The 24997-nt window shown below is 44.3% G+C and overlaps 1 long non-coding RNA gene across 1 annotated transcript in view; it reads left to right on the top strand.

The window, feature by feature from the left end:
• Positions 1-24997, top strand: part of LOC122556570 — a 248550-nt gene that overhangs the window by 214040 nt on the left and 9513 nt on the right. Inside the window, exon 2 of the long non-coding RNA XR_006313570.1 lies at positions 24482-24653. This is a non-coding gene — a long non-coding RNA (uncharacterized LOC122556570). The remainder of the gene's footprint in view (positions 1-24481; positions 24654-24997) is intronic.

Here is a 24997-nt window from a genome sequence, read left to right as displayed (position 1 = left end):
TTAGAATTTCTCAGCTCTATCCACACTGACTCTACATCTCCTGACTCTACTTCCCCCCGCGCAAGGGACTGAATATCGTCCCTTACCAACAAGGCCACCCCACCCCCTCTGCCCGTCAGTCTGTCCTTACGATAGCATGTGTAGCCTTGAATATTCATTTCCCAGGCCCTGTCCACTTGAAGCCACGTCTCAGTAATCCCCACAATATCGTATCTGCCAATTTCCAAAAGAGCCTCAAGCTCATCCATCTTATGTCTAATGCTTCGTGCTTATCATTAAGGACCCGTGACTCCCCAAAGATGGAGCAACCATGATAGCGCGGCTCGTGCAACCACCATTACATTTCACACCTTTTGGGCAAGACACAGTCCCCTTAGTCGAGTTTGCACAGATTGGACAGGACGAGTTCTGAATGCGGTGCGCTCCTGCATTACTACAAGCAAATTTAACAAAACAGAGCCCAGGCGCTGCCCCCTTCTCCAAGAGCCACCTCTTATTAGCTGATCTCACAAACTCATTGTGGGCATTGCACTCGAACTATGCAGGCCAGGTATTGTCTGCCCCACCACATACAGTTATACTCAGACAGGGAACCATCCTACCATCGATACGACAATACCCATTATCACCCACAGCAGTGGAGGGGATCAAACCAGTTACTGACTCACTTCTACAACAGGGAATCCTAGTGCCCATAACCAGCCTGTGTAACATGCCCAGGAGACCAGGAAAATGGTGCTTTTTGTGCAAGATGTTAGGGCTGTCAATGCCATTGTTGTTCCTTGCTCTCCCAGTAGTCCCTGGGGCTTTTGCCTGAAACGTCGATTTCGCTGCTCCTTGGATGCTGCCTGAACTGCTGTGCTCTTCCAGCACCACCAATCCAGAACCTGGGGAGATCCTGACCAGTATCCCCGCCTCCGCCACCTCCTTCTCTGTAATGACTTATGCTCAGCCGCCTTCTTGATTTAAATTGTCCCCTTTTTTGCTTTTACAATAGGGCAGGGTTAGCCTGTAATGGGGTAAAAACAATGACTGCAGATGCTGGAAACCAGATTCTGGATCAGTGGTGCTGGAAGAGCACAGTAATTCAGGCAGCATAATGGGGCAGCTTGGATAGGGGTGTGGCTTGTTCTGGAGCGCAAGTCTTCAATACTAATGTGGAATGTTGTCAGTGCCCATAACCTTTTGAAGTATACAGTGCCTCCAATCATTTTTTGATATGTTGTGGAGTGAATTTAATTGATTGAAGTCTAGCTTCCAGTGATACTAGGGGCCTGTGGATGAGGCCAAGATGGATCATCCATTTGGCACTTCTGGCTGAAGAATTTTGCAAATGCCTCAGCATTACTTTTTTCACCAAAGTGGAACCAGGAAAAAATATCTGGTAATGCACTTTGCTCGGGCTAACAAGGCAAGAAAGAATTCTTACACTAAGAATTCTAGAAAGTAATGACTTTTCATAGAGGCCTTAGTGTTGAGAGATAGGTTGATAAGATGATTAAGAAAGACTCCTGAATACTTGCCACTTTTAACTGAGGCATGGAATACATGAGAAAGGAGGTAGTACTGGAATTGTATAAAATGCTGTAGTTCTGCATGCAGTTCTGGTCACCATGTTAATAGAAGGCTCTCTTTCTACTAGAAAGGGTGCAGAGGAAATTTACCAGGAGGCTGCTTGGCCTGGAGGAGTCTGAGCCATGAGGAAAAAGATTGAACAGACCATGATCATTTTCCTTAAGGCAGTGAAGCTTGAGAGGAGTCAAACTCACGTAGACATAAAAACAGAGGTCTACAGCACAGAAAAAGTCCCGAAAGCAGATAAATTTGACTCTGACGTTTCTTTCTATACTCCCTTTTAGAAAGGGCAGTACGAACCAACAATCTTAAAACAATCCAACCGGCAGTGATGTTAGCTTGGAGGTACCTCAAAAAGGTACGTATGGGACTCCAGTTCCTTGTGGAAATGAAGTCCCACTCTTGAGCTGCTGTCGAATTTGATTGGCTGACACTCCAAAATGAGACTCAACAAGTACCCTGTAGTCATGGTAACTACATTTCCTGCTATTTGAAAACTGAAAGAACTGCAGATGCTGTAAATTAGAAACATAAACAATCACCCAGAGAGTGGTACGTGTATGGAATGAGCTACCAGAGGAAGTGGTGGAGGCTGGTACAATTGCAACATTTAATAGGCATTTGGATGGGTATATGAATAGGAAGGGTTTGGAGGGATGTGGGCTGGGTGCTGGCAGGTGGCACTAGACTGGGTTGGGATATCTGGTCGGCATGGACCAAAGGATCTGTATCCATGCTGTACATCTCTATGACTCTATCTGGCAGCATCTCTGAAGAGAAATCAGAGTTAATGTTTCAGGTCCAGTGATCTTTCCTCAGAACTGAGGAAGCATCATCGGACCTGAAAAGTTAACTCTGATTTCTCTTCACAGATGCTGCCAGAAGTGCTGAGCTTTTTCAGCAACTTCTGTTCATGCTATTTGAAACACTGGGCTGATCTCAATAGCTGCAGTAAAGCCTCTTTATTATATCAAGTTGTAACTATTTTCTGTTTGCCAGAAAAAAGATTGACTAAACTGTGAAATGAAAATAAAGTGTGACTTGATGCTTCAAAGCATACTGTGCTTTGTATGACCAATTTATTTATTAAAATGTTTGACAAGTTTTGATAAAACATATCATGATTGTTGGGCTGATGGGTAAATGAATTTTCTTCATAAGAAAAGGAATGGGTAATCTTGAGTGATGGAATAGGGGTGTTGCAGTACGGCTAGAACCTGGGGCCAAGAAACAAAGGGAGTATCGTGATCTTAAGAGGCATTCACCAACACGTTTTAGGGTATTACCAAAACAGGCAACTTCATTCCTTTACATCAGAGTTGCCTATCCACTTTCCTCCACTTTCCACCCCAACCTCAATTGTATGACCTCGGATGTGGAATTAGGCACTTACCAGGCCCTCAGTTGGCTGGTTAAGGTCTTCTAATGGGCCAAGTGTAAGGTAGGTATGTAGATTCTTCCTGCATCCATCTTTATTACCAAGACAGCCTGAGATAGGTAGCAGATGATCTTCTGGCTATCTCCGATTTTATTTACGGCTTGTACAAAAGCACTCTGCGAGGTCACTACCATGCAGCCATAGACTCTGTCTATGATTTATTACTCCTGACTCCAATCTGTCTGTTCCCCTTTTTCTCTCTCATTCCAATTCTAGCTTTCTCATGACATCCTTGAACTGCATGACCCTAATACAAGTATATCAAGTCAATTCACAGGTTTGTTTATCTCATACTATCCTTAGCACCTCATCTGTGTGAATAATGTATTGCGGTTTGTTAACGAATAAGAACTGAGAATTTGTAAGATTACACAATTGCTAGTAACTGTTGCTGAAATTCATGAAGCAATTTGAATTCAGTCACAGATCTCCCTGATTGCTAACTTTAATTTTTTTTTTTGAAAAAAAATCAAGTTTTCCCCAAGTAAAGATGTTACTCTTAGATTCTCTACGGTAATGAAGTTTGTATTAAATATCAGCTCTTCTTTCTTCCCTTGTTCACAATCATCATTAAACCTGAAAACTAGTCATGTAGAGTGCACTAAAAATGTGGAACATAGTGCTGATGTCTTCCTTGGGGGCAGACTGAAAGATGAGGTAAGACCATGTATTGGGCTGAAGAAATGTGCGCGCATTTACATTCCTGATTCTAGTATCCTCCCCCTTTTCCTCAGTTTGGGGCATCAAGGGCTAAGTCATCCTTTTCCCTCTAATCAACCGATGTCTTGAATTGGACCTAATTCCATACTACCACTGTCAAAGCTTCTGATAATCACTGCTCAGATGATAAGAGAAAGTGAGGACTACAGATGCTGGAGACCAGGATCAAAAAGTGCACTGGCCCTCACCCTCTACCCCACCCAAACTCCAGTTACAACGGATCATCCTCCGCTATTTCCGCCACCTACACTCAAACCCGAACACCAGAGAGATCTTTCCCTCCTCACCCCTTTCAGCATTCAGCAGAGACCAATTCCTCTGCGACTCCATGCCACCCACCAATCCACCCTCCGTTCCCAGTACCTTACCTTGTCACTGCAAGAGGTATATAACCTGCACCAACACCCCCTCCCCCCAAAAACCCACCTTATCCCAGATCACTCACTCGGCATTGCCCTCTGCCCTCTTAAACTGCCCGACCTGTCCATCTTCCTTCCCACCTATCCACTCCACCCTCCTCTCCAACCTATCTCCATCACTCCCCACCTTCATGCACCTATCAAGTTCCAAGCTACCTTCCTCCCAGCCCCTCCCTTGTCCCTTTATCTCTCAGACTCCTTGGCCCCCCTACATTCCTGATGAAGAGCTTATACTTGAAATGTCGACTCTCCTGCTCCTTGGATGCTGCCTGACCAGCTATGCTTTTCCAGCACCACACTCAATGTTCCATTGTGTCCAATTCAGGTGTTCACTATAGAAACAGCTGTTGCTTCCCCCACCATGTAAAAGGCCATCCTATCCCAATTGAGGCCTGCCTTGGTGATCCAATTGGAATTCAAGAGGAGACATGGAATGCAGGCAAGTGGGGCAGGGCAGAGTGAGGTGAGAGTGATGAACTTGATATCAAAGCTACATTAGACTGATTGTGGCATCAAGAGCCTTCACAAAACTGGAATCAGTGGGTATTAGGGGTCAAACCCCTTATTGTTTGCACATCGGAAGATGTTTGTGGTCATTGGAGGTCAGTCATGTCAGCTCCAGGACATGTCTGCAGGAGTTCTTCAGAGTAGTGTTCTAGACCTAACCGTCTTCATCTGTTTTATCATGAGGTTAGAAGTGCAGCAATTTGCCAATGGCTGCACAACATTCAGCAATATTTACAATTCCTCAGATATTGAAGCAATCTATGTTCAAATGCAACAAGAACTGGACAATATCCAGGCCTGGGCTGAGAATTGGCAAGTAACATTCACACCACAGAAATGTCAGAAAATGACAATCTCCAACAAGGGACAATCTAACCACTGCTCCTTGATATTCAATAGTGTTACCATCACTGAATAACCCGTTATCAAATCGTGGGGTTACCAGTGATCAGAAACTGAACTAGATTTATTGTATAAATACAGTTACAAGAGTAAGTCAGAGGCTAGGAATACTGTGGTGAATAACTCACCTCCTGACTTGCCAAAGTCTGACCACCATCTACAAAACACAAGTCAGGAGTGATGGAATACTCTGGTGTTGCCTGGATGAGTGCAGCTCCAACCACTCTCCAGATGATTGACACCATTCAGGACAAAGCAGCCACTTGATTAGCACCACATTCACAAGCATCCATTCCCTCCACCACCGGTACTCAGTAGCAGCAGTGCATACTATATCTACAAGATGCACTGCAGAAATTCACCAAAGCTCCTTCGACAGTGCCTTCCAAATGCGTGGTCACTTCCATCTAGAAGGACAAGGGCAGTAAATTCATAGGAACACCAGAGATAGCACGTTCCCCTCCAAGCCACTCACCATCCTGACTTGAAAATGTATTGCTGTTCCTTCAGTATCACTGGGTCGCAATCTTTGAATTTCCTTTCTAGGGGGGCATTGTGGGTCTACCTGCAGCACATTGACTGCAGCAGTTCAAGAAACCACCATCTTCTCAAGGGCAGCTAGAGATAGGAAATAAATGCTGGCCGGACAGCAATGCCCACGAGGATTTAAAAATAAAGCTGCAGTGGCCACCACTTCCTGGTTTTACTTCAAAGTCCAGCATCCATAATATTTTGATTTATTTAGTTGTCACTTTTTGCATCCAAGCACCTGGACTGGCCCTGGTAGATAAACAAGGCTATTCATAAACTGAAGGAAGAGCGCCTCATCTTCTGCCTCAGGACCCAACAACCACATGGCCTCAACATTGAATTCACTAGTTTCCAAATCTCTCTCTTTCCCCCCCCCCCCCCCTCCCCCACCCCATCCCAGATCCAACCCTCCATCTCGTCTCCTCCCTCTTGACCTGACCTACCTGTCCATCTTCCTTTTCACCCATCGTTCCACACCTCCCATCGACTTATCACAGTCACCTCTTACCTTTGCCCACCGAGAGCCATCCCATCCACATTCCCCTAGCCCCACCCCTCCCCATTTATTTCTCAGCCACCTTCCCCTCCCCAGTCCAAATGAAGGGTTACGCCTGAAATGTCGATTCTCTTGGTCCTCAGCTGCTGTCTGACCTGTGCATTTTTCCAGTGGCACACTTTATCGACTCTGACCTCTCCAGTGTGAGAAACGAAGCTTACTGCCAAATAATTTTAGTCCGAGTCAAGTTCCGAAGCAGTCTTTATTCATATGTTCTTGCAAGAGCGGGTTTCCAAAAAGTAGGCACACCCCTGAATAATATCAGTGCATTTTTATACAGTTTCTATGAGTCTCTCTATACTTCCCCTTTTAACTCATACGTGACGGGTGTGCTGCTAATCTAATCAGTTTACCACATCCGTCTGTGGCCTGTTGTTAGCATGCAACCCCCACCACCTTGATAGCTGAGTCTTATGACTTCTGCTGAAGCAAAACTTCCACACATTCTCCACAATTTCCCCTTTGCTTTTTGGCTAATATTTGTTGTCTTCTGCATGTCCCTCATATGTCCGCTCCAAGTTTGTCAGCAGCATCCCTGAGACCTCATCTTTCTTGGAAACTTCTTCAAGATCACTCTTTCCCTCATTGTTCAACAGGTAGAATTCCTCTCGCTGACTACCTGTTAGGGGCATCGTTTAGTCAGGGCTGTTTCAGTCAGCCGCTGGATTAGTCCCCATGCACAAGATATGATGCAACTTCCTATAGTTTTCAGTACTCCAGCAACCACTATCAAGGAGGTAAGTATAAAGACCACTATACCTTTCCATTTCCCAAACCATGAATCCAGCCACCCAGTGAGTGATGTGTCTACCCCTGAATTCTCAGTCAGCTCCACTGCCAAGGTAGCCAATCCCCGCAGGGCTCGAGTGATTGACCCATCGGGTGCTGTGTTATTTGGAATAAAGGTACAACAACTCCCCCCGAACATCACGCACACCCCCCCACTTTCTCAGCGAGGATCATGTCTAAGGCCATTCTGTCCTCCCAAGACATTCTGCTGGTTGCATCAAGCTGCTCTGCTATACCTTTGGCTGAATCCCTAGTGTAGTTAATGAACCTCTGCTGATTATAGAAATTATAGTTTATCCAATCCACATTCTTGTTTCACCAGAAGAGAGCCGACTCAAAGCCTGCTGCAATCTGGTTGTGAGCCTTGAACTCATCCTGCACCCCTCCAGGATCTCCTATAGAGTCTAGATATATTCGATCATCAAAAAAAGTATCTAATAATTATCTTTTACTCCGACTCCCTTTTGTCACAATCTTTTCCTTTTCAAATGCCAAGGGTGAATGGGATTGCCAATTGCAAATATGCTTCCCCAATCTGGAGGTAAGTTGGGTCTCAGTATTCTCCCTCCACAGTACCACCACAGATCTGCTCGGGGAACCTGCAGCGCTGAGTAGTTCCCTCCCTTGTCCATTCCGGTCACATTTTCAATTTTGATACATGATTTCAGCTCCCCCCAAATATCTGAACTGATTTAGACCTTGTCTATGAACACACGACGTGTGATTTCTGACTGTGGTCAAAAACGTGGGGAGGGGATTTTTAAATCTTTCTTCTCCAACGGAGGGAACATTAGCGATAGGGAAGTACAATTCCCATTATTCCACGCAGTCTTATCCTGATAGAGGGTGATCATACATTTCATGCCCTTCCTGTCTCGCTGCCACCCAAGCAGAAAGGGAACTACCTGGGTCATTGGCCTACCGGAGGCACAGGCATAGCAATTGTTCTGGTTCAGACTTTTCACAGTGTACTTTACCCATTCAAGCCAGGCATTTATATCCCTGTAGTCAGTTTCTATTTCGATGGTCTGTTTTAAGTCCTTCACCTCTATAATTTGTACCACCTTGGGGTCGTTGGAAGGGGCGAAAGGATATACCTGTGGCATCTGAGTGCTCTTTTCATTTACTTCGACTGGCCACTTTCCTGTGCCCACCTGCATGCGAAAACAACAGCCTGAGAAATCTTTCCCGTTTGCTTTAATCTCTACCCTAAATGTTTCATCTAATTGGACCTGATAGGTGTCTCCTCCCAGAACCACTTCGTGCCATGTGGTTTCCTTTATCGTTAAACATATTGGGTTACACTTTTTATCGGGACACTCGAGCTGGCCGGAAGGAGCCCCGGTGTACTGTGACGAGTGGATTAATCCAAGTAACTCAAAGTTTGAGTGAAGATTTGTAGCTCAGGTGCTCGTTGTTGTGGTTCTGTTCGCCGAGCTGGAAATTTTTGTTGCAAACGTTTCGTCCCCTGTCTAGGTGACGTCCTCAGTGCTTGGGAGCCTCCTGTGAAGCACTTCTGTGGTGTTTCCTCCGGCATTTATAGTGGCCTGTCCCTGCCGCTTCCGGTTGTCAGTTTCAGCTGTCCGCTGTAGTGGCCGGTATATTGAGTCCAGGTCGATGTGTTTGTTGATGGAGTTTGTGGATGATTGCCATGCTTCTAGAAATTCCCTGGCTGTTCTTTGTTTGGCTTGCCCTATAATGGTAGTGTTATCCCAGTCGAATTCATGTTGCTTGTCGTCTGCGTGTGTGGCTACTAAGGATAACTGGTATGCGTCGCCACTGTATAATCAGTCACTCAAAGTCTTTTTAGCCTAAGTTTCAACGGTTCTTTCATTGATTCGGCTGTACAGACTTCTTTCTCAACCAGAGACTCCATGGTCCCTTAACTCTGGTGTAGTGAGTCCAACCTCTCTCCACCATCCTTACCACCGTTTCGGTAGTCAAAAGAGCCTGGTACAGCCCTTCCCAATCTGGTTGTAATTTAGTCTCTGCCCATAACTTCACAAGGACCCAATCTCCTGGCCGGATGGGATGAACAGCAAAATCGAGAGGTGGAGTTTGTGCGAGTAAACCCTGTCTCCTGAGAAAAGACACAGGAGGATAGGCCCAGAATATACTTAAGAACAAGTCTTTAGTCTCAGGGATTGGCAGTCCCCCTGTCGTTCCCAAGTATGGCAGCCCAAACGATATTTCCTAAGGGGACAGAGCCTTATAAATCTTTCCTTGGAGCAGTTCGCACTCGTAGGAGTGCTATCGGCAAACATCGGGTCCGGGGAGTCTGGTCTCTAATACCAATTTGGACAACTGTCTTTTAAGAGTTTGGTTCATCCGCTCGACCCTTCCTGAAGACGGAGGGTGCCAGGGATGTGGAAATTCCAGGAGATTTCCAAGCTTTGCATTATTCCCTGGAGCACCTACGAAGTGAAGTGGTTTCCTTGGTCTGAGTCTATATGCTCCGCTATCCCATACCGGGGAAGTATCTGCTCAAGAATTATCTTAGACACCCCATTTGCTATTGCTGCGGCCAGGGGTATGCTTCCACCCAACTGGATAAATGGGCTACTGTAACCAGCACGTATTTTAGCCTTCTTATCCGGAGCAATTCAGTGTAATCCACCTGTATGCTCTGGAATGGTCTTAGCACAGGGTGTTTCCCTCCTGGGACCTGTTTCCTTTGTACCTTCTTGTTTATCTTCTTATATGTTATACAGCCTTCACATATCTGTTTAGCATTCTTGTATATCCCTTTATATCTATATTTCCTAAGAACCAATTCACACATGGCCTGCACTCCCCAATGACTCCCCTGATGTAGGACAGCCATGATTTCACATCAGCATTCCTGACCATCGGGTAGCACTCATTTCCCTTCTACTGTTTTCGTAGCCCCTAGTTCCTCCAACTCCTTCTCTTCCCGAGCACTAAATAGTGGTCTCCCCGCAGGTTCCTGTATTGTCGGGACCAAGGTAAATATCGGGGTGACCTGTGGGTTCAGAGCTGCCTCCTTAGTGGCTTCATCCGCCAACCTATTTCCCCTTGTTTCGGGATCATCTCCCCTCTGATGACCATTAATGTGGACTATGACTATCTCCTTTGGCAGCAAAAGGGATTCCAATACTTGCTGAACTAATGCCTCATGAGCCAGTTCTTTACTTCTACTGTTTACCAGTCCTCTCTCCTGCCATATTTTCCAAATGTGTGTGCCACGTCAAAGGCATACTTAGAATTTGTTTAGACAGTTCCTTCCTTCTCCTCCAGGGCCTTGAGAGCGCGCTGCAGGGCATAGAGTTCGCAAGTCTGTGCCGACCAGTCATTGGGTAGCCTACTAGCCTCAACTACACTCCCCTCTCTTCTGTCCACTACCACATATCTGTTGTGTCTTTTGCCTTCAATTACTCTGGAGGACCCATCACCGAACAGTCTAGCCCTTACATGGAGAGGGATGTCCCTAAGGTCCATTCTTACTTTAGTCTGATATTCTATGATGTCAAGGCAATCGTGTTCTGGGTCCGAGGGAGCTACGTCTTTCTCCCCCCTCCAGAGAAAAGTAGCTGGATTCAGACAAGTGTCTGTGATCAACGTAAGGTCATCCTTCTCTATTAAAGTTGCTCCATATTTTAAAATTCTGGAGTCCGTAAGCCACCGCCCTGCCTTCTGGTTCAGTATGGCCTGTACTTGATGCGGGGTGCTTACTATCAATGCCCCGCTGAATGTGAGTTTTCGACTTTCTTCCATCAGCAGCGCAGTCACTGCTACTGCCTGCACATACTCTGGCCACCCTCTAGAAACTGGATCTAATAATTTAGACAAGAACGCTACTGGCTGTTTCATCCCTCCCCATCACTTGGTCAGGACCCCTAGGGCTGCTCCCTTATCAACGGTGGCAAACGAGTGAAAGAGCTTATCTAGGGAAGGGAAGGCAACGCAAGGACAGGGACATGGATCAAACATTTCTTTAATCCTCCACTAATTATTTTTCTTCCTCTGTCCACTTTAACAGCTGTGGTTCTTCCAGCAATTTCAGGTATAATTTCTCTTGTCTTTTGGGCGTACATCTCTATCCATAATCTAGGTATCCCATTAGCCCCAGAAATTTCCTCAATTCCCGTTTAGTCCAAGGGAGTGGCATTCCCACTATCCCTTCAATCCTTTCAGGACTTATTTTCCGAATTATTTTACTTCCCTTTCTACATATTGTAATTTATTCCTGGAGACCCTCAATCCCTGTTGTCCCAGAAAATTTAGCAATTGGTTAGTTGTGTCTGTTGTTCCCTTCTCATCTTCTCCTCCCGTGACCAGTTGGTCATCTACATATTACAGCAAATTTGTCCCTTGGAGACATAGAACAAATTTTGGAAAAGTTTATAAAACAAATTCGGGGACTCAGTGAATCCCTGAGGAAGCACTGTCCATCTATATTGCTGTTTCCGCCTCGTTCTTGGGTCTTCCCAATTGAAGGCAAGCATGTTTCTGCTTTCTCCTGCCAGGGGGCATGCCCAAAAGGCGTCCTTTAGGTCCACCACATGGAACCACTTGGTGTCGTGTGGAATTTTACTCGAGACTATAAGGATTAGGGACAACTGGGTGTCGAATCTGTACTATCCTGTTAAGCACCCTTAAGTCTTGTACCAGACAATAGGTACCATCTGTTTTCTTTACTGGCAAAATGGGGGTATTATAGGGGGACATGCAGGGTTCCAGCAGGCCATCTCTAATTAACCCCTCAATCATAGGTTGTAACCCTCTTCTTCCTTCAGTTAAAATTGGATATTGTCTTTCACATACCGTCTCCCCCACCTGTTTCAAGCTGATCTTGGGAGAATCTGCAAACCCCTCTCAAATGCCTCCCCGTGCCCATTCCGTGGGGTCTATTTGTTTTTCCTGTTCTTTGGTTAAAACGGCCATTTTTACTACTAGTTGTCGGTCACTCACCACGATCCCTAGTCCTAATAGTATAATTAAGTCTCTTCCTAACAAACTACTCCCTATGTCCGGAATGTATAACAATTGTCCCTCAATTTTTCCTTCTTTACTTTCGACCATCATAGGTTCAAATACAGGGACTGTAAATCTTTTCCCCTTCACTCTGGACACCGTTATCTGTTGTTTTGTAAATTGTACTCCTTTGGGTATAAAATTAAAGATGATCGTCCTGCCCCCGTATCTTCTAAGAAAACTGTATCCTCTTCATGAGGTGCCACCTTTAAATTTATCAAGGGTTTCCGGTGGGTCCCCAAGGGCAGGAACCCCTGACGCCCCTATTCTTCAAAGTTCATAAGCGGTATTGCCCTCTCTTCCCTTTTCAGATCCAGACATTCCCACCTAAAGTGACCTGTCTTTCCACAGTCGTAACATCCCACCTGTGGGGATTTCCACCTCGATCCTTGTCCCTGCTGACTGGACCCCCTAATGGGTCCTCCTCGTTCTCTTCCCCTACCTCTATTTTCAATGTGTTGCCAGCCACCACTCCAGTTGCTTACTATTGGTTCCACACTTTTCTTGACTACCTCATCAACCGTGGCTACCATCATTTTCGTCTTCTGTTTTTGCTTCTCATCCTCTCTTTACAAACATGTTATCTGTGCCTATCTTAATAATTCATCCAATGATTTCTCACACCATCCCTCTATTTTCTGAATTTTCTTTTGGATATCCAGCCATGCCTTAGTCACAAAATTTACGTTGAGGAGGCCCTGTGCTACTGGATCCTTCTGATTCATACCTGAATACTTCCTCTTTGAGTCCCGTAGTCTTTGTAAAAATACTGAGGGGGTCTCGTCTTTCTCTTGCTGGACCTCAAACGCTTTTGTTAAATTCTGGGATTTAGGGACTGCCTCTCTAATTCCTTTTTATTAAGTCTTTGAGATCCATCATCTGGGCTCGGTCATCTGCCTTGTTGTTCCCCCAGCCTGGGTCTGTATTGGGAAACTTCTGTTCAGCCGGGATAACTCCCACCCCAGAGGGGTGTTCTCGTTCCCACAATCTCATAGCTGCTCCTCTGATCACCCCTCTCTCTTCCCCAGTGAAGGGAATATTTAAAATAGATATCAACTCCGTCTAAGTGTAAAAGTTGGGACCTATGAATTGATCTACTTGCTCAGGTAAGCCCACAGGATCTTCAATAAGAGGTTTCATCTCCTTCTTGAAGGTCCTGACCTCGCCGCTTGTTAGAGGGGCATTAACGAAGCCAATTACTCCCTGACCTATGGGAACTTCCCTGAGAGGGTATTGATTTGTCTCATAGTGTCGTTCCTTGGATTTCAGGAACGGATATTTCTCAATATCCTTTTCTAATTGTTCTAATTCCATTGTCAGTCCTGCTTTCAGGACTTTTGGCCTCACAACCTTCACCTGTTCCTCCTCTTCCTCCTGCCTTGTTCGCCACCAGCTGCCACCTCTACCCCAGTGCTCTCGGCTTGTAGATCGTCATGTTCATTTTGGGAGGGTCATATGGCGGGGTAAATGTTCAAGAACGTCCCATAGTTTTCATGCTATATAAATGTGTGTCTCGACTGCCCTGCCAGCAGGAGGCTTGGTCGGACTCCTCTTTGTAGAAAGGTTGTTTCTCATTAATGTATAACTTCAACAATTGACAGACCCAATCCTCGTCCGACACATATTTCGGCCAAAAGACCAACAGTAGATGAATACTCTCTTTGGTCCAAACAAAACAACAATATTTTATCATAGTTTTCTGATCCTTCTCCCTTGTACAAGAATTATGTTTCCAATTCCTCAACATCCCTCCCAATTGACTTTCTGGAGTGATGTTATCCGGGACTTTTTTATCCTTTTTCCCAGGTGCCTTATTCTTACTTCCTTTACATCCCAGTGTTCAACTCGTCAGTCCCTTAATTAGACAGGTATCACACTCCCTGTCACCAAGGCAATACTTAAAAGTCTCTTTTCTTACCTTGGTCCATGCACGGAGTTTCCCTGACTGCAGCTGTGCCTACTGTTCCGTGCCTGCCTTATTTTCCTGCCCTGGTTTGGAATGACTCCCCTAGGCTCCTCGTCCATCGACCAGACGGGGTACCCACCGATGAAAGACACAGGACCATTCTAAAGGAACGGGACGCGTCTTCACAGTCGTCAAAAATGACCACTCCGCTGGTGATGACAGTATCCCGGATGAGGCCCTAGTTGTGAGAAACGAAGGTCACTGCCAAATAATTTTAATCCGAGTCAAATCCTGAAGCAGTCTTTATTCATACATTCTGCAAGAGCAGGTGTCCAAAAAGTAGGCACACCCCTGAATAATATCAGTTCATTTTTATACGGGTTTCTGAGAGTCTTTCTGTACTTATACATTACAGTTGCAGTTGCTCTGTGCAGCTACTAATCTAATCAGTTTACCACATCCATCTGTGGCCTGTTATTAGCGTGCAAACCCACCCCCCACCCCCCCTTGATAGCTGAGTCTTATGATTTCTGCTGAAGCAATACTTCCACACGTTCTCCACATCCAGCATCTGCAATCCTCACTGTCCCCCGGTAGAGGTCCCCCAAGCTTTCCACTCAGTGACAAAAAGTACCACTGTGACCATAACCCAAGTGTCAAGACCAACCAGCAGATCTTGAAAGCATTGCTCACATAATGCCAGATGGTACTTATAGCTTTAAATACTGCAAAACATTCTAAAATAACCATTGTAGGGGTGCCAGAAGGCCTCATGTCACTGTGACAATTATCAGTGTCATCTCATTTGAACTAATCTGTACCATTACTTCAGTTTGACAAGTCATACATGTAATTCTTCTTATCTAGATGCTTTAACTGAATCTCATGATTTGGAGATGCCAGTGTTGGACTGGGGTGTATGAAGTTAAAAATCACAACACCAAGTTATAATCCAACAGGTTTATTTGGAAGCACTAGCTTTCAGAGTGCTGCTCCTTCATCAGACAACCACCTGATGACGGAGCAGGGCTCCGAAAGCTAGTGCTTCCAAATAAACATGTTGGACTATAACCTGGTGTTGTGATTTTTAACTTAGTTGAATCTGATTTTTTTTGTTTTTAAATAATGCTATTTCTATTCAATCAGATTTTACTTTGCTTATCCTGTCATTGAGATACATTCAGCATATTGACGATGATCTTTTTTTGAATATTTCTCTTTTCTTGGAACTTGGTGAGTCGTTTAGCAGAGTTGGCATTCCAACTCAGGCCTCTAATACTTACTGTACATTTGTGAATGCAATACATTTTCCAAACAAAAAATGTTCACAAAACTTGAAACTCTGAATATCACCTGAATATTATGATCAAAGCTGTGAAGACTCTGGTTGTTCCTGAATCTTAGGTTATCGTTCTGCTGAATGACAACGCTATCAGACTGAAGGTGATAATAAAATAGTCCTGCAGTTAAATTATAAAACAGAATGACACTTTAACCATTCACTTAGGAGATTGCAAACTGTTCATTCAGCTGAATATACTAAACTGATAAATGTAGAGCTTTGTGTAAGGGTAATAAGCTGTAAGGAAAGCAGAGTAGTGAATCAAGACTAATGAATGGAAACTCCCTAACAACCAACTGTGAGAAAACCAATGCACTGCCACACTCACTCTTTCACATTACTGAGTCAATTCATAGTCATTTTGCTACTTTTAATTTCTATTATCTTGTTAAATCAACTTTATGACACAAAATGGCTTTTTGTCATTTGAGTCAATGTTTGCTTCTTACTTGAATCCACAGTACCTTGTCAATTCCTGCTGTCAGCAGACTTTAAGATTCCTCACTGTCTACTTGGTTGTACTTTCTCAGAACCCTGTGTCACCAAAGGTCAGGAGTGCAGGAGCTAACTGTCCAAAACATCCTGATTGTTTGAGGGTGAGGACTGCAGAGTGGGATGAGCTAACTAACCGTATCATTAAAGTGTGATTATAGAGAGCCATCCATCTTCAATCACATCTCAACTGCTCAATAAATATGATCAATGGCTGCCAGAGTAGGCAGAGCCAGTTTGTTAATGTTTTATTTGCAAGAATAGCCTCCACTTGTGGGCAATCTGAGTCTAAGGGAAATTGCATTAATCAAGTGTTCATAAATTCAAGATTAAAGACTTCTGCCATAACAAAATTCTGCATATGCAGCTCTGCATTGACTAACTATGTAGATCAGAAACTCTGGCCACAAGCAATCCTGATTATGCCATTTTCATTGCAAATTAATTGAAGTAATCTCAGACTACAGGTCCCTGTGAGTGATGTGGTGCAGAGGAGAGGAGGTATTTTCTCAGATGACTGGTAGACATTGTCACACTACCAGACCACGCCAGCCTGATTGGGATCAGTGCATTTTCCAGGGTGATGTGGATTAGGCAGCATTGCAGGTAAAAAAAGGTCATTATATCCTCTACTCTTCAAGAGTGAGTGAAGTATTGTGTTCTCAGCTGAATCACACTTATCTGTGCCACTGCATTCACCTCTCACTGACACTAATGTTCTGACATCCTATCTGTTGCTGCAATATCTTCTCTCACTTGTTCTCTTTATAGTTCCCACCATCCTCCCACACTCTAGCTCTGCGTGACCTCCATACTGCGTGCTCACTTCCTCACAACACCACAGCATCTTTTCTCCACAAACACCACTCACTTTTTTGACTTACTCATTTGCCTCTTTGATATCATTATAGGAACAATAGATCAGAGTAACGCCACACAGATCAATGCCCTCATCACCTTCATGGAAAGGATTCTTGACCTGGCCTTAACTTTGACTTCTACCTTTTTTTTAAAGGTTAAGAAGATCAAGGAATTTGATACAGACCCAGGAATACCACCAGGAGCAGAACATCATGTGACTGGAAAGTTTCAGTAGCTACAAGCAAGTTGGAAGGCAAGTTTTTAAAAGTTGCCAAACAGCAAGAATGACAAAGCTGGAGAGAATTTGTGGTGTACACAGTGCCAGATAGGTGATAACCAGCCCTAACCACTGTATATGGATGGAGAACTACAAAGAGAGGTGCTTACCACCAGAATGCCCAAAACAAAAGTCAGACTCCTAGCTTAAGAGGCATCCATGACAGGACACTTGAGTAAGAACACTTGCCATCCCACTGCAATGGTCACATTAACCAGGCATCAAACACTACTAACCAGTGGCTGCAAAATCTTCTATCTCTCGTGTCTTGTAGACTCATCTTCCCAAGGTCAAGCCCATCTCCACCAAAGGAGTGTTCCTTGATCTCCATGGCTTATTATGAGGAAACATTAGAGGGAATGTTGTCTTCATTACCTATCTGTCCCCTCCTTCCCCTTGCCCCCTCCTTATGGTAAATTCATTGGCATCCTATTAACATTCATTAGATAAAACTGTTGATTCAGAATGATTCCCAACATCTGTCCAATACTCAATCCGATATATTCAAAAGCTCCTGAAGCCCAACTTCCAACATTGAATTATGCTTTAAATCTATTTACAACAATATTTTCAAATTCCTTCCTGCCACCCCATACACAATCGATTATGCGCACAGTCATAGACTCATAAAGATGTACAGCACTGAAACAGAGCCTTCGGCCCAACTTGTTGACCAGATATCCTAACCTAATCTAGTCCCGATTTGGAGATGCCGGTGTTGGATGGGGTGAACAAAGTTAGAAGTCACACAACACCAGGTTATAGTCCAACAGATTTATTTGGAAGCACTAGCTTTCGAAGCACTACTCCTTCATCAGGTGGTAATCTAGTCTGATTTTCCAGCACTTGGCCCGTATCCCTCCAAACCCTTCCTATTTATACCATCCAGATGCCTTTTAAATGTTGTAATTGTATCAGCCTCCACCACTTCCTCTGGCAGCTCATTCCATACACGTGCCACCCTCTGCGTGAACAAGTTGCCCCTTGGGTCCTTTTTAAATTTTTCCCCTGTCACTCTGAACCTATGCCCTTTAGTTCTGGGCTTCCCCACCCTGGAGAAAAGACATTGTCTATTTATCCTATCCATGCCCCTTGTGATTTAAAAACCTCGATAAGGTCACCCCTCAGCCTCTGACGCTCCAGGGAAAAGAACATCTTATAGATTCCTGGAGGCTTCTCCTCCATTATGCCAATAAAACATGGCAGGCTCTCCTTTCGATTGGAGACAACTCGATTTTAATAGGATGGTCTTTACTGAGAAATTCCAAATTGTACAGGCATCGTTTAGGTCACATACACATTTAGTTATCTTCCAAAGAGAATCTCCTGAGTTTTGCCCCTCTTTTGGTGGGTGAAGAAATGCTTCCCTTTTGAGCTGACCTGTCTACAAAACTTCACACTGTTACATATGGCTAAGAAAGCCAAGCTTCAAAATTGCTTTTCCTGTGGTAGGTGAATCAGTTTGCGTATGTTAGAGATCCCTCCCCCAGCCCCCATTCTTTTCGAAAACATGTGCCATCAGCCTGGCTTTTGCTATAGATATTTCTGTGGTAAGCACCTCTTTTCATATTATCCATTCATGTGATAAAGTGTGTTGTCCCTATCTGACGTTGTTGTGTATGCCCCAAATTCTCTCCAGCTTTGTCATTCTTACTGTTAGGCAACTTGTATTAATTTACCTTCCAATTTGCTTGTGGCTATTAAAACTTCCCAGTCACTATCCACGCTCGCTGCCAGATCTGCTGGGTTTCTGCTTTTGTATCTTCTCATTAAGAGGGGTGTTTTTTGTGGTCATATTGTGATGCACATATTGTCCAAAGCATTCCTCAAATTAATATAATGACTGTGCTTGACCTTATTGGTTAAGGACATATGGAGTCTGAGAGATGTGCGGCATGGAAGCAGACCCTTCGGTCCGGCTCGTCCGTGCTGACCGGATGTCCTAGGTTAGTCTGGTCCCATTTGGCAGCGCTTGGCCAGTATCCCCCTAGGCCCTTCCTGTTCATGTGCCCATCCAGAAGCCTTTTGGGTACTGTGGTTGTGCCAGCCTCCGCCACTTCCTCTGGCAGCTCATTCCATAGACCCTTTCAGCATGTTCTGCCATACAGTGAGACAGTGACTGATTGATTTAACTGGGACCTCAACTCCACATTCACAGCACCCCACCAATTTATTGGCTGTTTTGTGATGGTCTCTGATCATGAAAGGTGCTACCTGAATGCAAAGTGGAGTAGGTTGAGAGGTAACCTTCTAGAGGTTTATAAAATCATGATCAGTGAATAGCAAAGGTCTTTTCCATAGGACAGGGGAGTTCAAAACTAGAGGGCATATTTTTAAGGTGAGAGGAGAAAGATTTAAGAAGGACATGAGGGATATCGTTCTTACAGATGTGGTTCATATGTGGAATGAACTTCCAATTGAAGTGGTGGATGGGGGGGTACTGTTACAATGTTTCAAAGGTATTTGGATCATTACATGAATTGAAAAGGGTTTGGAGGGATATGGGCCAAACGCAGGCAAGCAGGACTAGTTTGGTTTGGGAACATGGTGACCATTCCTGATTAAGACCTCCGGCCTGAAACGTCGATTCTCCTGCTCCTCAGATGCTGTGCTTTTCCAGCAACATACTCTCGATTCTGATCTCCAGCATCTGCAGTCCTCACTTTCTCCAACATGGTGAGCATGGACTAGTTGGACCGAAAGGTCTGCTTCCATTCTGTATGACTCCAGGACAGGAGTTGGGAGGTCATGTTGTGGCTGTACAGGACATTGGTTCGGCCACTTTTAGAATATTGCGTGCAATTCTGGTCTCCCTCCTATCAAGATGTTGTGAAACTTGAAAGGGTTCAGAAAAAGTTTACCAGAATGTTGTCAGAGTTGGAGGATTTGAGCTATAGGGAGAAGTTGAATAGGTTGGGGCTGTTTTCCCTGGAGCGTCTTAGCTGATGGATGACCTTTTATAGAGTTTATAAAATCATGAGGGGCATGGATAGACAAGGTATTTTCCCTGAGGTGGGGGAATCCAAAACTAGAGGACATAGATTTAGGGTGAGAGGGGAACGATATAAAAGAGACCTAAGGGGCAACTTTTTCACACAGAGGGTGGTACGTGTATGGAATGATCTGCCAGAGGAAGTGATGGAGGCTGATACAATTGCAACATTTAAAAGGCATCTGGTTGGGTATATGAATAGGAAGGGTTTGGAGGAATATGGGCCGGGTGCTGGCGTGTGGGACTAGATTGGGTTGGGATATCTGGTTGGCATGATCGGGTTGGACCGAAGGGTCTGTTTCCATGCCGTACATCTCTATGACTCTACATGGCATTCTGCTCCTGATGGTATTCCTGCATCAGTGTCAAGTTCCTTGATCTTGTTAACCTATGCCCATTGTCTTGCCTTCTAACTTTTTCTCCACTGCCACCCTTTGACCTACACCTCATCTGAATAAGATTCCTTTCCAATAGTTTATAATTTCTTCCTCTGCATGTGTTCATGTGCAAAGTCTGTCCAAACTTACCCTGCATTTTCCAGCCCTGCCATTTTTATATTTCATCTTCACAATCCATACTTTAACCTGCTGCCTATCATCCTCCATATTCTGAAGCAAAAACAGAAATTGCTGGAGAAACTCAGCTGGTCTGGCAGCACCTGTGGAGAGAAAGCAGAGTTAACATCTTGGTGACCCAGTGACCCTGCTTCAGAACTGGTTTAACATTTTATAGCTTTTACATTTTCCAGGAGCCTTCAGCACTCTTATAATGATCACATTTCTCCACTGATTAGCTCCCTCTGATCATCATTTGGTTTTCATACCCACTGTTAACCGTTGTTCTTCGGGATCAACGGCCTCCTTTTGATCATCAGAACTGATCTGTCCATCATCAGAAAAATTATTTATAGTGACAGTTTCATTCTCACATCTGTGCAATGTGTGGGAGTAAGAAGTATTTGGTTCTTTAACTCCTTTGGAATCAACAGGTTTGTAATTCCTAACAAAACAATCTTGAAGAATGTATTTGGGCAGTTTGTGCCATGCTCTGCACTTATTATTTTTCTGTTTTTGCCAATAATCTTTCCCTGGCCTCTCCATCTTTTTTAAGTCCCTCTTCCTTATAATGAACCACATCTTCCTGATCAAAATTGGTTCAAACTGATTTGGAAAGAGATGGTGGTGTTCTGGTAATGTCGCTGGGCTCATACTCCAGAAACCCTAAGGCCACGTACTGACAGTGGGCTCAGATGCTGCAAGTTCATTTTTAAAAATGTCTGGAATGAAGAATTGATCTGGAGCTTATCCATGCCACACACCGCCACCTCCTTTTTCGAGGATGAATGAAAAATATTCCCTGTGCAGCTTTGATACCATTGACTTTTCATCATCCGAATATCTGCCCCTTGATGTCATTACACTACTTTACTATCTTTTGTGGAGAGAGTCAGAAGTCCCACGACACCAGGTTATATTGCAACAGGTTTATTTGAAATCACAAGCTTTTGGAGCACTGCTCTTTCAGCAGGTGAAATCATGGAGAAGGCATGATCCATGCAAGGAGCTCAATTGCATCCCAATTTTATAAATTGCAAATTCATAGATTTCCAAAGATAATGGCTTTGTCTTTTTCTATATTCTGTTGAGGCCATCCCCATGGTTACTGAACTTGGCTATCAGCCTCTGCTCAGCCACTTTTCATTGTTGCCGTCTTGAAGTCCACCTTGGAGGACGGTCACCCTAAGGTCTGAAGTCGAGTGTCCCGGACAGCTGAAGTGTTCTCCAACTGGGAGGGAAAACTCCTGTCTGTTGATTTGTTGTGCAGTGCCCATTCATCTGTTGCCGTAGCCTCAGCTTGGTCTCGCGAATGTACCATGCCTCAGGGCATCCTTACCTGCAGTGTATGAGATAGATAATGTTGGCTGAGTCACATGAGTGCCTTCCATGTATATGGTGGGAGGTGTCCCATATGCAATGGTGGTATCCGTGTTGACAATCTGACACGTCTTGCAGCGACTACCGTGACAAGGTTGTATGGTATTGTCCTGAAAGCCGGGCAGTTTGCTACAAACAATGATCTGTTTGAGGTTTGGTTGTTTAAAGGCAAGCAGTAGAGGTGTGGGGAAGGTCTTGGTGAGGTGCTTATCCTCATTGATAATGTGTTGCAGGCTGCGAAGAGCATGGCGTAGGTTTTCAGTTCCTGGGAAGTACTGGACAACGAGGGGTACCTTGTTGGTTGCAGCTTGTGTTTGTCTCCTGAGGAGGTTATTATGGTTTCTCGTTGTGGCACGTCAGAACTAGCGGTTGATGAGTTGAGCATCCTTGAATACTTCCAGGTGCCCGTCACGTTCCTCCTCATCTGAACAGATCCTGTGTATGCATAGGGCTCGTCCATAGGGTGTGGCTGTTTTAATATGTTTTGGGTGGAGGCTGGAGAAGTGTAGCATGCAGGCAAGGATGCTCTGGGGCATAGTATATTGGCGAGACCAAGCAGAGGCTATGACAACGGATGAATAGACACCACACAACAATCAATTGACAGGAGTGTTCCCTCTCAGTCGGAGAACACTTCAGGAGTCCAGGATATTCAGCCTCGGACCTTCGTGTGACCATCCTCCAAGGCAGACATCGAGAAAAGCAACAACGAAGGGTGGCCAAGCAGAGGCTGATAGCTAAGTTTGGGACCCATAGGGATGGCCTCAACCGGGACCTTGGGTTCATGTCACATTACAGGTGACCCCACTGCACAATACACACAGACAGGCGCACACACACACACACACCCTCTCACAGACATATGCCCCTTTTACACTCACACATGCACACACTCTGTCACAGACCGTCATAACCCACCCCCAACACACACACACAACACACACACCCAGCCACATGCACACATAGACATGGAAGTTTGTGAGGTGAATTTGTACTTGCAGAATTACATTTTACTTTGCTCAAAAACTGCATGAATCCATGTAAGATTCTATACATCTGTTTAGTAGATTTGAATCAGTCTGACCATTGTGGCACAGACAGTCTCACACAGGGCAGCTTACACCTTCAATGTATTATCTGAGCCGACGTGACACCAATTGTTAAAGTTCACTTGAGAATGTAACTTTTAAAAAAGTTTTGAGGTTTACATATGAAAGAACTAAAACCAACATGTTCATTCTAAAAAATGAGAGACTTAACAAACAATCTAGGTCTTTTTCAATATATAATTTCAGTTACATCACACTGTAAACTTTGGCTATAAATTCTGTGTCTTACAATCTTATTCTCCACAATCACTTGATGAAGGAACAGTGCTCTGAAGCTAGTGTTTCTAAATAAACCTGTTGGATTATAACCTGGTGTTATGTGATTTTTAATTTTGTACTCCTCAGTCCAATACCGGCATCTCCAAATCATTGTTTCTACAAATAGGCATGAATACAGGATACAAATAGAATATTTGTTTTCCATTATCATTTCAATTAGAACTCTTTTAAATCTATTATCACGCAGGTTTTTTTCCCCCAGTATTCTGCTGCTTGAAGGATAACTTTTGCTCTCCGTTTCAGTCACAGCTTTTGTGGTTTTGAACTGCCTCTTGCTGTTTTAAAATCAATGATTTATTTACCATTTTCCGCCAGCAGAGGGTACTTGACCTCAATTTGTAGGAATGGAGCAGAAGTAAGTTTACAATAACAAATAGTCATTGAGCCGCAGATGCGCAGCATGGAAATGGACCCTTCCGTCCAACTCCTCCATGCTGATCAGATATCCCAATCCAATCTAGTCCCATCTGCCAACACCCAGCCCATATCCCTCCAAATCCTTCTTATTCATATACCCATCCAAATGCCTTTTAAATGTTGCAATTGTACCAGCCTCCAACACTTCCTCTGGCAGCTCATTCCATACATGCATCACCCTCTGCATGAAAACGTTGTCCCTTAGGTCTCTTTTATATCTTTCCCTGCTCACCCTAAACCTAAGCCCTCAAGTTCTGGACTCCCCCACCCCAGGGAAAAGGTGGGGGAGTAAATACTGATGTAAAATACTCATTTAGTATCTCCCCCATTTTCTGCAGCTCAACACAAAGGCTGCCTTGCTGATCTTTGAGGGACCCTATTCTCTCCCTAGTTACCCTTTTGTCCTCAATGTATTTGCAAAAATCCTTTGGATTCTCCTTAACTCTATTTGCCAAAGCTATCTCATGTTCGCTTTTTGCCCTCTGATTTCCCTCTAAAGTATACTCCTACTGTCTTTATACTCTTCTAAGGATTCAGTCTATCTATCCAGTCTATAATTGACATATGCTGCTTTGTTACTGCTGTTTGCTTCATTGTCTTTGGCAAAATGCCCTCCCTGAATAGAAGCCAAGAACAAATATGGTCCATATGTGGGTATTATTCAATTTTATTGCAGCACTAACAGCTAAGGTAGTGATGGCCTCAAAATTAAATTGTTAGCCTTACTATCTCAGTAGCACTGTAGAAATTATTAAAATATGAAAGGAGTTTCTTACTAGGTGTCTGAATGAATATAAATGAATAGAAGTTGGTATTCTAGGACCACAATCACTATTTTAGGTTGGAGCTTGTGCTATATGCAGATTGACTAACGCTACGGAAGATGGAGACTGTTGAAAACTAGCCTAAATCTGTTTTTCATTCCTTTTATTCAATTCAGAGGATCAGAAAAACTCTTCCAGATTCCAGTAAAGTAATCTAAGATGCTCCTGTCCTTTGTGCTGCTCCCAGGATCTCTCAGAATTGCAAAGGACCCCTCCTTTACTATATACTCAGGAGAATTTATACTTTCAACAAACAGTATTTCAACTCCATCTCAAACATCAAAAACTGTAAGTACAACAAACTTTTTTATCTATCCATCTCCATAACCAGCGCTCCTCAAACATTCCAGAAGATTCCCCCGGCCTCTGGAACTGCTCGGACGCCATTAACCATCCCCACGCTGATTGAGGATGTCACTTCCGCCCCCATCATGGCCGCTTCCATAGCCACTTCCGCCCTTCACAATTCCTCATGCACCACACGCGACATCACTTCCACCTCTCACATCATCGCTGATGTCACACGCTCAGTGACTTCCGCCCCCCCCTTCTGCCGTGTTTGCCGCCACTTCTGCCCCTACCAACGCCACTAACCTGCATTCTACTGACATGCCCCCCACGGGTCCCACTGT

Source organism: Chiloscyllium plagiosum, chromosome 14 (genome assembly GCF_004010195.1).
Source record: "Chiloscyllium plagiosum isolate BGI_BamShark_2017 chromosome 14, ASM401019v2, whole genome shotgun sequence".
Taxonomy (NCBI): domain Eukaryota; kingdom Metazoa; phylum Chordata; class Chondrichthyes; order Orectolobiformes; family Hemiscylliidae; genus Chiloscyllium; species Chiloscyllium plagiosum.
This window is presented reverse-complemented; position numbering and strand designations above follow the sequence as displayed.